The sequence below is a fragment of the Primulina huaijiensis genome, chromosome 2 (genome assembly GCF_012295235.1).
Source record: "Primulina huaijiensis isolate GDHJ02 chromosome 2, ASM1229523v2, whole genome shotgun sequence".
In the NCBI taxonomy this organism is placed as follows: domain Eukaryota; kingdom Viridiplantae; phylum Streptophyta; class Magnoliopsida; order Lamiales; family Gesneriaceae; genus Primulina; species Primulina huaijiensis.
This window is the reverse complement of record NC_133307.1, coordinates 2,767,116-2,778,641: the sequence shown is the minus strand read 5'-3', so window position 1 is coordinate 2,778,641 and position 11,526 is coordinate 2,767,116. Positions and strand designations below refer to the sequence as shown.

Sequence of the window (11,526 nt, the reverse complement as noted above, 5' to 3'; positions counted from 1 at the left end):
TATTTTACCATCTCAAGAGAAACTAGTTGAACAAAAAATTTACTAGAAGCTAAAGATCTCAAAAAAAAAAAAAAGATGAACGAACCATCTAATAGTACCACATGTCTTATTCGAAAGAGTAAAAGAACAAAAAAATATCATGTATCTCTCCAAAATAAAAAAAAATATTAGATAATAATTCAGTAGATTTTCGGGTAAAGATGAGACTGACAATTTCATACAAGGGTACATTAAAACTCTTAAGCAACATCAACAATAAAAAGTTCGCAAAGGTGAATCCCTGACGTTTAAATTATTGAGTTTAAATACCCTAATATCCTATATTCCGTGAAGAACAACTTTGGTATCCTGGCCATATGCCAAGAAAAGAAGTTAATTAAACTGAAATCATGGATAAGTAAGCCATTTATTAGCAAATAAATCCGCAAATCAAAATATGAAAGCAATTGAAGCAAACATGTCTACAATCTTACCTCAACATTATGCAATGAAAGAGCATAAAAGCAGCATCCACCTACAAGATGAGAGCACAAGTAACCCTGTAATACTGAATTTAGCGCTTGAAAGTTGCTTTCGGAGTTGCAAAGATACTTGAATATTCAATCATAATTACAAATAGAACATTATGCTATGAAGGAGCATAAAAGCACCCACCTGTCAAGATGAGAGCACAAGTAACCCTGTAATAATGAAGTTAGAGCTTGAAAGTTTCTTTCAGATTGCATAGATACTAGAATATTCAACCATAATTACAAATAGAACACTATACAACCATGGAAACAAGAAGAAATTTATGTTAAGATAGCATCAAGCTATCCTTGACCTTCAATTTAGGAGTCACTCATGACCAATGCGGCAATGCCATATTAAAAACACGTTTATTTTAAACATGCATTTTGTAAATTGAGATTTTGTGCGAGGAAATCTGATTGAATACCTACTTTTTCCTACAATATGAAATGCAAAGTAGATGAACTGTACTCAACAATTCACCATAAGAGTAAAGGAAGCATTTCAAAGATATATCTACACCATGCCTTGATGGGAATTTTACACAAACAGATGCTTACGATTGAGGCGACATTGCAAAATGTTGGCAAACTCCGCATAAGGCAGCTCCATATCACATGCCAACCATTGCCAACCGAATTCTTTCAAAAATAAAATAAAATTATGCATAATAATAAGAAAACAAAAGAATATCAAGGAGGTCCCAGCATTAGACATCCTACAAACACGGTACCTCATAGAGTGGTCCAGAAAGTTAATGGAGTTTATTTTTCATTATCCTTAGTAAGCCCCATCCGCCGTCCAAACATAAAGACATTTAATTAGAACATTTTTCATCAAGAAGGGAAGTTGACAAAAAGAACCAGAAAAAAATATCAATGAGTAAAAGACACATAAAAGCGAGGGAGAGAAATAGCTAAGGTAAGATGTTTTAATACATTATGAGCACAATCCAGTCCATCCCCACTATGTGGTTCTCACAAGCCATTATAAAGAAAAGTGAACAAAGAAGCCTCGACCGCATCCTTCCATTAACAACTATCCTTCTTAATCAGCATATGACTATAAATGGCAAATACTTTGGAAATGATCTTCCAAGGAATAAAAATAAATAAATAAATATATTTTACCATGTGCATATAATGTGATATACATCATGTTGGGGATCGATATAGAGTTTAGATGGGGGATTTGAATTAACTTTTTTCTTTGTTGAATGTTTTTGCAAAGGGTGCCAGAATCATGTTAGAGATTATAGCTATTCTTGTTCGAATGATTATCCAGCAGATCACAAAATAAGTGCGGAAACAATCTGATGGTATAGGGTGAAAACAATAAAAACAGTAGGCAGTAAACGATGGTTGTTTCTGGAAGTTGGAAGATAAAATCTTCTACGTCTCCCCTTCTTCTGTTTCCAGAAGGTATCACTAAAAGACTTTGGCTTTTACAGTACAACTCTTGTACACACCCACTTCAGTAAGACTTATCTTATTCCTACTGAAACTCTTAGTTTCACAACACAACACAAGTAATACAGTAAGATTTTGGAAAAGACTCTTTTCCAAATCACAGACTCTTCTCAGTGAAGTATATTAAATTGAATAGCTTCGAAGAAACTAAGAAACAACAACACAAATTGATCTCAGAAGATCAGATATATGATATGAAGCGTGTGTTGCTTTTCTGTATGTTAAGTTTCTTAAGAGATAGTAGTTGAGATAGCTCAAAAGACGTTTTTACAGATAGTGTATTCTCAAATATTATTTGTGTGTGTTTCTATAAAGATTGATCCTTATATAGAATATTTGAGTCCAACGTCTATAAGCAAAACGGCTTCTTTTGACTTCTGTGTAGAATCAGCTTTATCACCTAAAAAGGGTCCTGCAGAAAGGCTTCAGAATTATCAGTTTTGTTTCATACCACAAACGGTAAGGAGAGTTAAATGTCTTTGTACAGCATTAATGGTGCAATTAATACTAGGTAAAGTAACGGTAACATTTAAGATAGCAACGATCAATCAAGGACGTTAAGTTCTGCTTCTGTTTAACCTAAGTTCTGCTTCTGCTTTTCTAAGCTGATAAGTACTCATGAAATACTGCTTCTGTTTTAAGCGATACTAAGGCTTCTGCTATATGTACTGTCTGCTGCTTAAACTTAATACGGTCTACTGGTTTTGACTCTCATCACCACAATTAAATTAATTCTAACAATTTCTCCCTTTGCGGTGATGCCAAAACCTAGAAGTTAGTAAAGAAGAATAATAGCAGTTATTACAGAAAAAACATATAATAATTATAACAAGGTAATTGCAAAGTAAATAAACAGAAATAGTCAAAAGAAAATTAATCATCAGTTCCAATGTCTTTAAACATTGTTTCCTCATCCCGAGGATCTTGATTTCTGAAGGAAGATTCTGCATGATGTCCTTCAATTCTGCCTTCTTCAGTTCTGCCTTTTGCTTCCCCCTTTTTGGCATCTAAAAAGCGACTCAGTAGACTATCCATCCGACCAGAAAGTGTATGAATCCCTTCATTCAGCAAGTCCAAAATAGACGCTTGATTCGAAACTCTTTCAGTGATATCAGCAAAAGATTGAGATTGAGACTCAATCTTAGTGTCAATGAGTTCTAGTTTCGAGTCCATAGCCTCCACTTTGTTGGATACTGAGCGAATGAAAGTATCATGATCAGAGACAATTTTAGAGACTTCAGCTTGACTAAGCAGGATACTACTCTGATTGGTGAAAACAAATTTTCTAAAAATGCTAGTTTCAACAATAAGCTTAGCCAAAGATTCTGCCGTTCGGGTGACCTCCTTCGAGATGCGTTCACGGAAGAACTTGGTGCCACTGATTTCTCCAGCATGCTCACGAGAAAACTGTCTTACTACCTCCGAAAGACTACAGATCCCTTTTCAGAGAGTCTAATTCAAACTCAATATCAAAGTGGTCTTCAGGGGATGGAGTCCTTTCAAGCATTCGCTGTTTGATCTCTGCACGATGAGCTACACGAGCGGGAGAAACAACATAAGGCACAATTAAAGCAGTAGCCAAAACATTTTCTGGTGGAGCAGCAGATGGAACAAGGGACAGTTCTGCAGAAGTTCCTTCAGCAGCAGTAGTAGTAAGCTCAGGTGCTGCACTCTCTTTTGGTTCAGCAGCTTCAGTAGTTTCCATTGGCTCATCAGCTGGAATAGATTCAGACTGAGTTTTCATAAGAGCTTCCTTCCATTTCTGCTTGGTGTTCAGCAGAAAATATCTCCAGATTTGGCAGTGATTGGGTTTGAGCAGCATCTGATTCTTCAATTGGTGGATCTGCTGTTTGAGCTTCTGGTTGTACTACATCATTAGCCTGATCTGCTTCTGGTGTAGTAGAGGCAGCAAGAACGATGTATAGAATAACTTCATCAACTGAAGCTAATTCTCGGACAGAGACAAGAGGTGATGATTGAGTAGGCAGCGTCGGTGATGCAGGTTACTGGAGACCTTAGCATCAGAAGGAGTTATGATCCTTTCCTCAACTAGCTTAATCTGAAGAAAGTCTGGGACAAAGCTTACATGGTACTGTAATGGTTCTGCAAAGACTTGTTCTTGAGCAAGAAGTTGCTCATCCATAATTCTCAATCGATCGGACAAAATTTGAATTACATTCTGATCCTAGAAAGCAGTAGGATTCACTGGATCAAAATTTGTCTTTAAGGTCTTCAAGACCGAATCCAGCCTTTGACGCTTGAATTGATCAAGAATGTAATTCCTCCTGTTCATAGACTCAATCACATTCTTTGTCTTAGCAGATGCAAAGACCTGCTTTTCATTCTTCACCATTTTAGCATAAGCACCTGGTGTTCTCAAAAATGTGATTTGGTGAAAAACTCGAACCTTACGCCAGTCATCAAAAAAGATAATGTCTTCACTTTAAGATTTGTCAATCTCATCCATATGAAGATCAATTGCAGTGTGAACGAATGACTTGGCGCCATGAATTATTGGTTCTTCGACCAGTTTTCCTTTACCTTTGTCTGATGCAGTAGGCAGCACAGGTCTGAATGCAGAAGACCCTGTGAGTGGTTCTCGAAAAGCTACTCCAGACGTGGGTCTGAGAGTTGGAGCAGAAGTTGACGTGGTTGCAGTAGAAGTGGCTGCTGGAATAGAAGAGGGGACAGATTCTGGTCTTGACGAGACAGCTTTTGGAAATACTTGTCTCAGCGGGACCGTATCAAGGTCCGAGATGGCTGCTATTTTCTTGATTCGAATGGTTGTCCTTTGTTTCTTCTTGCTTGGAGTGGCTGGGAGAGAGGCCTTAGTTGGGGCAGCAGACTCTTCAGAAATGGTCTTATCTGAATCAGTCACGGCGAACAACCTTTTTCTCTTTTCTTTTTTCTGAGGAGCCTGAGCCTCAGTCTGATCATCTCCTATCTCTTTTTTCTGAGCAACAAATTCAGCCACAGATGGCTTTGGCCTTCAAGCAAGTACATTATCAACATCGGCCAGTCACATACGATCCGTCCTGTTCAGAAGTAAAAGGAAAACCAGCATCCTTTAACATTGTGCTGATCTGAACAGCAAATCCAGTGCCCTTCCTCAAAATCATATCCTTCAAGATTCTGAATAGAAAACTGCTCCAGTCAACTTTGAAACCAGAAGTGATGGCAACCATCACTTGAACCTTCTCTTTGGTTAGCTTATCAAACATACCAACTTTGACCAAGAGTGCCTTTGCTACAATGTCTGCGAGCACCTGGTACTCCATTTTGAGAAGCTTCTTGAAACAAGAATGAGAGAGTTCCTCTCCAGAAGCTGAAAAAGTGGTGAGGGCAGCAGACATTTCCTCCTTAGAAACGACAGAGCATTAAAAAGTACCCGAGCAAGGAAGAAAGAAAGTTGACCCCAGAAGGGCAGCATCAATAGCTATGGATGCATTTCCTTGAGAGTAAGTGATCTTCCCATCCTTAACTATCGCATTGGCGTATAAATCCAAGAGGGTTTTCTTGTAGATGATAGCTGGTGTTTCCAGAAATCACCTGAGACCAGAGTTCTCAATAGCTTTGAACATTTTGGCAAGATTCTCATCTTTGATAGTGAGAACGGATGCAAAGTTAACTTGGTAAACATTGAGAGTGTAAGCTCCAGCCATTTCTGCAAAAGATGAATTCGAAGTAGATACAGTAGAGAAGAAATGCGAGAGAAAGCAGTAGCTAGTATGCAGTAATTCTGAAAGCGTAAAATAGAAGAGAGAGAGAACATGCGGTTAATATTCAAAATGTACAGCCGTCCGTGAAAACCTAAGGACACGTGTCAATATATTTACGGTTGAGTTTTGAAAGATAAACAGATAGTGTCAGAGACACAATGATTTTAAAAGTTTGAAAATCAATAAAGGCGGGTTGTCCAAGACGGTTACTAAAATAAATCAGAAGAGAACGTGTCATTTTATGATACTATCTACTGGAATTGGTAATGTACTGAAATGTATCCAGCACTTTTGACAAAATCTAGTAGACACATTGTTATATCGAAAAGACACTTCTCCTTCTGTTTTATGACTTGAAACGAAATAAACAGTCACAATTAAATCATATCCCCCTAAATAAATGCAAGTAAATAATAAATGCGAAGATTAAGGGTCAAAGGAAATAAAAAATGACTCAGATATTTTTTGATAGGGGCTATCAGAGTCTTCTTCTCAGGAGTTGGAAGCAGCAGGGGAGTTCCCAAAGCAATTTCCGGCGTCTCGTAAGATAATGTTTGAAGACATCGCTTCCCATAGAATGAATCCTTGGACCAAACTCCTGGATGTAACCTGAAAAATCAGTTAGATTATTCTATATTGCGGGAAAAGCGTGCGGAATCATCCCGTTCACAAACCACGAACATGCAAAGAGAGAGGGGTGATTCCAGCGGCTTTTAGATAGGTTATCTAGTTAGGGTTTCTTTCTACTGTAAATCTCAGTAATGCTGATATCAACAAATGTAATAGATTAACCATTGTAACGCATCTGATTTTATGAATAAAATGTTTCAGTTTGACAAATTTCTTGTTATCTACTGCTTTTATCTACTGCTATTTACTAAATGCACAAGTAATAAAATCGAAAGATAATAAACATTAGTTACGATAAATCAATTAAACCGAGAACATTACGAAAATAAGAAAACTTATTCATAGGCAGAGGTTTAGTAAAGATATCTGTTGCTTGTTGATCAGTAGGGACATATTCCAGACGAATGTCCTACTTCTGCACATGATTTCTGATAAAGTGATGTCTGATGTCAATGTGCTTAGTTCTGGAATGAAATACTGGATTGTGAGTGACAGCTATAGCACTGGTATTGTCACAGAATATAGGTGATTCAGAGGCTTGAACTCCATAGTCTTTAAGTTGTTGCATCCAAAGCAGTTGAGAGCAGCAGCTTCCAGCAGCAAAATATTCTGTTTCTGCAGTAGACGTGGCTATGGAAGTCTGCTTTTTACTCAACCAGGAGATCAATCTATCACCAAGAAATTGACAAAAACCACTAGTGCTTTTTTTTTATCCAGTTTGCAACCTGCATAGTCAGCATCTGAATATCCAATAAGATTGAAAGAAGAATCATTGGGATACCATAGGCCGACATTTTGAGTACCCTTCAAATACTTCAGAATTCGTTTGGCAGCAATATAATGTGATTGCTTAGGGTTAGACTGAAATCTTGCACAAATACAAACAGCAAACATAATATCAGGTATACTGGCAGTACGATATAACAAAGAACCAATAAGACCACGATACTGAGTTACCTCTACTGAAATTCCATCTTCATCTTTATCAAGTTTAGTAGATGAGCTCATTGGAGTAGAAGCAGTAGAGCATGTTTCCATTCCAAACTTTTTCAGTAGTTCCTTAGTGTACTTAGCCTGATTTATGAAGATTCTTGTATTGAGTTGCTTGATCTGCAGTCTTAAGAAGAATGTTAATTTTCTCATCATGCTCATTTCGAATTGTTTCTGCATAATCTTAGCAAACTTTTCACACAATTTGGGGTTAGTTGACCCAAAGATAATGTTATCAACATAAATATGAACTAATAGAATGTGCTTATTCTTTACAAAAGTAAATAAAGTCTTATCTACTGTGCCGATTGTAAAATCATGATTGACAAGAAACTGTGAGAGTGTGTCACACCAGGCTCTAGGTGCCTGTTTCAGACCATACAAGGCTTTGTATAATTTAAAGACATGATGCGGTAAGAAGTGATCAATAAAACCTGGAGGTTGTTCAACGTAAACTTCTTCTTGCAGTAGACAATCTAGGAAGGCACTCTTCACATCCATCTGATAAACTTTAAAGTTCTTGAAAGCGCAAAGGCTAAAAATATTCTGATTGCTTCAAGCCTTGCTACTGGTGCATAGGTCTCATCATAATCTATTCCTTCTTCTTGTCTGAAACCTTGAGCCACCAGTTTTGCTTTATTTCTGACAACAGTACCTTCTTCATTAGTTTGTTTCTAAATACCCATCGAGTTCCAATAACTGCTTGATGAGCTGGTCTAGGTACAAGAAACCACACTTCACTTCTTTTGAATTCATTCAGCTCTTCTTGCATAGCTTCTATCCAACTGGGATCCAGAAGAGCTTCTTCAATCTTTTTAGGTTCATCCTGAGAAATAAAAACACCATGCATATATTCATTTAGCATTTGTCTTCTGGTTCTCAGTGGAGCTGCATGATTTCCAATAACCAAAGATGGAGGGTGAGATTTTCTCCAAATAAAAGGGTTTAGAGGGATTTCTTCCTGATTTGAGGGATTTGGATTAAGCTCCAGTAAGACAGTAGCAGGTTCTGGTAAATCCTGTGTCTGAACAACTGGTTCTACCAGAGGAGTGTCTGGTTTTGGATTTTGAGCATCTTTGACATTGGGTTCTGCATCATCTTCACTATCATGTTCCAGATGAATCTTGTCTAATCTGTTACTCAAATTTGACACGTTAGAAATTTCAGGAGCATTGCTATCTTCATCAAAGACAACATGAACAAATTCTTCAACATTAGAGTTATGTTATTAAAAACTCTAAATGCTTTGCTTACTGCTGAATATCCCAGAAAAATTCCAGCATCTGATTTTGAATCAAATGCAGACAAAGAAGTTTTACCATTATTGTGCACAAAGCATTTACAACCAAACACATGAAAATATGAAACATCAGACTTACTCCCTTTCCATATCTCATATGGAGTCTGATTATGCCTTTTGTTGATCATGATTCTGTTGTGTGTAGCATGCTGTGTTGATTGCTTCTGCCCAGAAGCGCTGAGAGATGTCTGCATCTGCTAGCATTGTTCTAGCAGCTTCTTTAAGAGTTCTGTTTCTCCTCTCCGCTACTCCATTCTGTTGAGGTGTTCTGGCAGCTGAATATTCATGATGAATTCCCTGTTCATCCAAATATAACTCAAGAATTTTGTTAGTAAATTCAGTGCCCCGATCACTTCTGATTTTAATGACAGAAACTGATTTTTCATTTTGAATCTTTTTCATAAGCTTGATCAGGAGGCTACTGGTTTGATCTTTTTCAGCAAGAAATATTATCCAAGTAAATCTAGAAAAGTCATCAACAACAACAAGAGTATATCTCATTCCCCCTAAGCTCATGATAGGGATTGGACCAAACAAGTCCATATACAATAATTCCAAACATCTTGAAGTTGATTTACAACCTTTATTCTTGAAGCTAGATCTTACTTGTTTACCAAGTTGACATGCAGAATTGACATGATTATTAACAAAGTTAATATCAGGCAAACCATCAACTGTGTTCAGCTTCTTGAGATTATTGATAGACTTGAAGTTTAGGTGATTCAATATCTTGTGCCATAGTCATTAAGGGAGGCAACTAAACATGTAGGAACATTAACATGATCTTGGTTCAATGATACTTTATAAGTGCTGCCTTCTCTTTTTCCGGTTAAAACAGTAGAATCATTGGCATCTTTAACTGTGCAGGTGTGCTTCTGAAAAGCTACTGAATATCCATTATCACATAGTTGACTAATGCTAATCAAATTGTGGCAGAGATTTTCAACTAAGAGCACATCATTTATAGTGATATTACCATGAATAATCTTACCATTACCCACGGTTTTATCTTTTGAGTTGTCCCCAAAAGTTATCTTTGGTCCAGTACAACTCATTATTTCAGAGAGTAAACTCTTTTGTCTGGTCATATGTCTGGAACATCCACTGTCCAGATACCATGTAGAGCTGCTTATCTTGGCTTTCCTCTCCCGTTCCTGCAAGCACAAGTTTTAGTAACTGGTACCCAATCTATTTGGGTCCAAGCCATATCAGTCCTTTAGGAACCCACATTTGTACAATTCTAAGAGACCTTGTACTTCGGGTATCCCCAGAGGTGTGTGCAACAGAAGGTCTGTTATTTCTAACAGAATGCATTCTAGGATGTTCTTCTTCCCTTTTGTTATTATCGTCTGCTCTGTATCTCTTCTGAACCGGTCTACAATTATAGTGCTGGTAGTTTTTAACCTTCATAGAGGGTTGTCCTCCTGAATTGAATCCTCTACTGGATCCAGCACTCTAGTGGAGTCTACTCTTAGGTTCAACATAACCCAGACCATAATGGTTTCTTCTGTTCGTCTAATTTACAAACTTTTTGATTTGAACAGTTGTTACATCTGGTTCATATACCATACTGGACTTAACAAAGTGAATGAATTTCCCTTTGCTCATATCCAGATTTGGCTTTGTACTAGTTTCAGAAGCGCTTTCATCATTACTGAAACCGAGACCACTCATGTCTCCAGATTGTTTCTGTAATTCTTGCATCTTCTCCAATGAAACAGAAGACTTGTTCCATGCATTTACCAGAACTGATAGCTTCTGATTTTCAGATTTCATTGTCTGGTAATCTGCATTCACTCTTGCATTCTCAGTTTTCAATCTACTTATCTCAACTTTCAGATCATTACAGCTGTTCTCTTGCAAACAAGTGAACTTACTGATTTTATCTTTTAAGTCTTGATTTTCAATCTTGACCTCCTCGAATGATTGAGAAAGTCCAGAGTACTCTTCTACCATGTCATGCAGTGCTTTAACCAAATCATTTCGTGTTAATTCATCATAATCAAAATCAAATACTTCTCCAGATGTCGAGGCTGATTCGGTGTTTGCCATGAGACATTTGACTTCATCTTCATCATTGTCACTGGAATGGTTGTATGAGTCAAAAGGCTTTGGACAGTCTGCAATGAAGTGCCCAATTTTTCCACAATTAAAACATGCCATATCACCAGGTGGTGATTCCTTCTTGAAGTTCCGGTTAGGACTCTGGTAAGCTCGGTGGTTCTTCTTCATGAATCTTGAGAATTTCTTCACAAATAATGACATCGCATCATTGCTGATTTGTTCAGCAGTCTAGTCTGAAGTACTTTCAGTAGCAGCAACAGGTGATGCACTTGGAACAACTGCAGCAGTATCAGTAGCTGTAAAAGCCTTTGTAGGTGGACTTGTCAGGGGCTCTTCTCCACTCCTTACTTCCAGTTCGAACTCATAGGCTTTCAAGTCAGCGAACAAGTCATGCAACTCCAACTTGTTCAGATCTTTAGAGACTCTCATCGTCATTGTCTTGACGTCCCATTCCTTGGGTAGAGCTCTCATTACCTTGAGTGCTACTTCTCTGTTGCCATGCTCCTTTCCCAAGGCTGCTAGCTCATTCACTAAGCAACTGAAACGTTCATCAAACTCACTCAGAGTTTCTCCAGCTTTCATTTTAAGATTTTCAAACTTCTGCATTGCAACATACAGTTTGTTCTCTTAGTCTGTTTATTTCCTTCACAAATCTGGATAAGTTTCTCCCAGATTTCTTTGGCAGTAGGACACATCTTGATTTTGCTGAAGGTGTTTTTGTCTAGTGTCTTGTAAAGAATGTCCTTCGCAACGTTGTCTAGATTGGCTTTTTTTTTATCCTCGCCAGTCCATTCACTTCTATGCTTCTCAAGAATTTGTGGTGCGCCTTCAGTAATAGCAACAG

General features: G+C 37.6%; 1 long non-coding RNA gene across 1 annotated transcript; it reads left to right on the top strand.

Annotated features, from left to right (window-relative positions):
• The first annotated feature begins 541 nt into the window (after window positions 1–541).
• Window positions 542–1,146, top strand: LOC140964128 (uncharacterized). The gene is made up of 2 exons (XR_012172824.1): window positions 542–578; window positions 719–1,146. It is a non-coding gene; the product is annotated as an uncharacterized lncRNA (long non-coding RNA).
• Window positions 1,147–11,526: the final 10,380 nt, after the last annotated feature.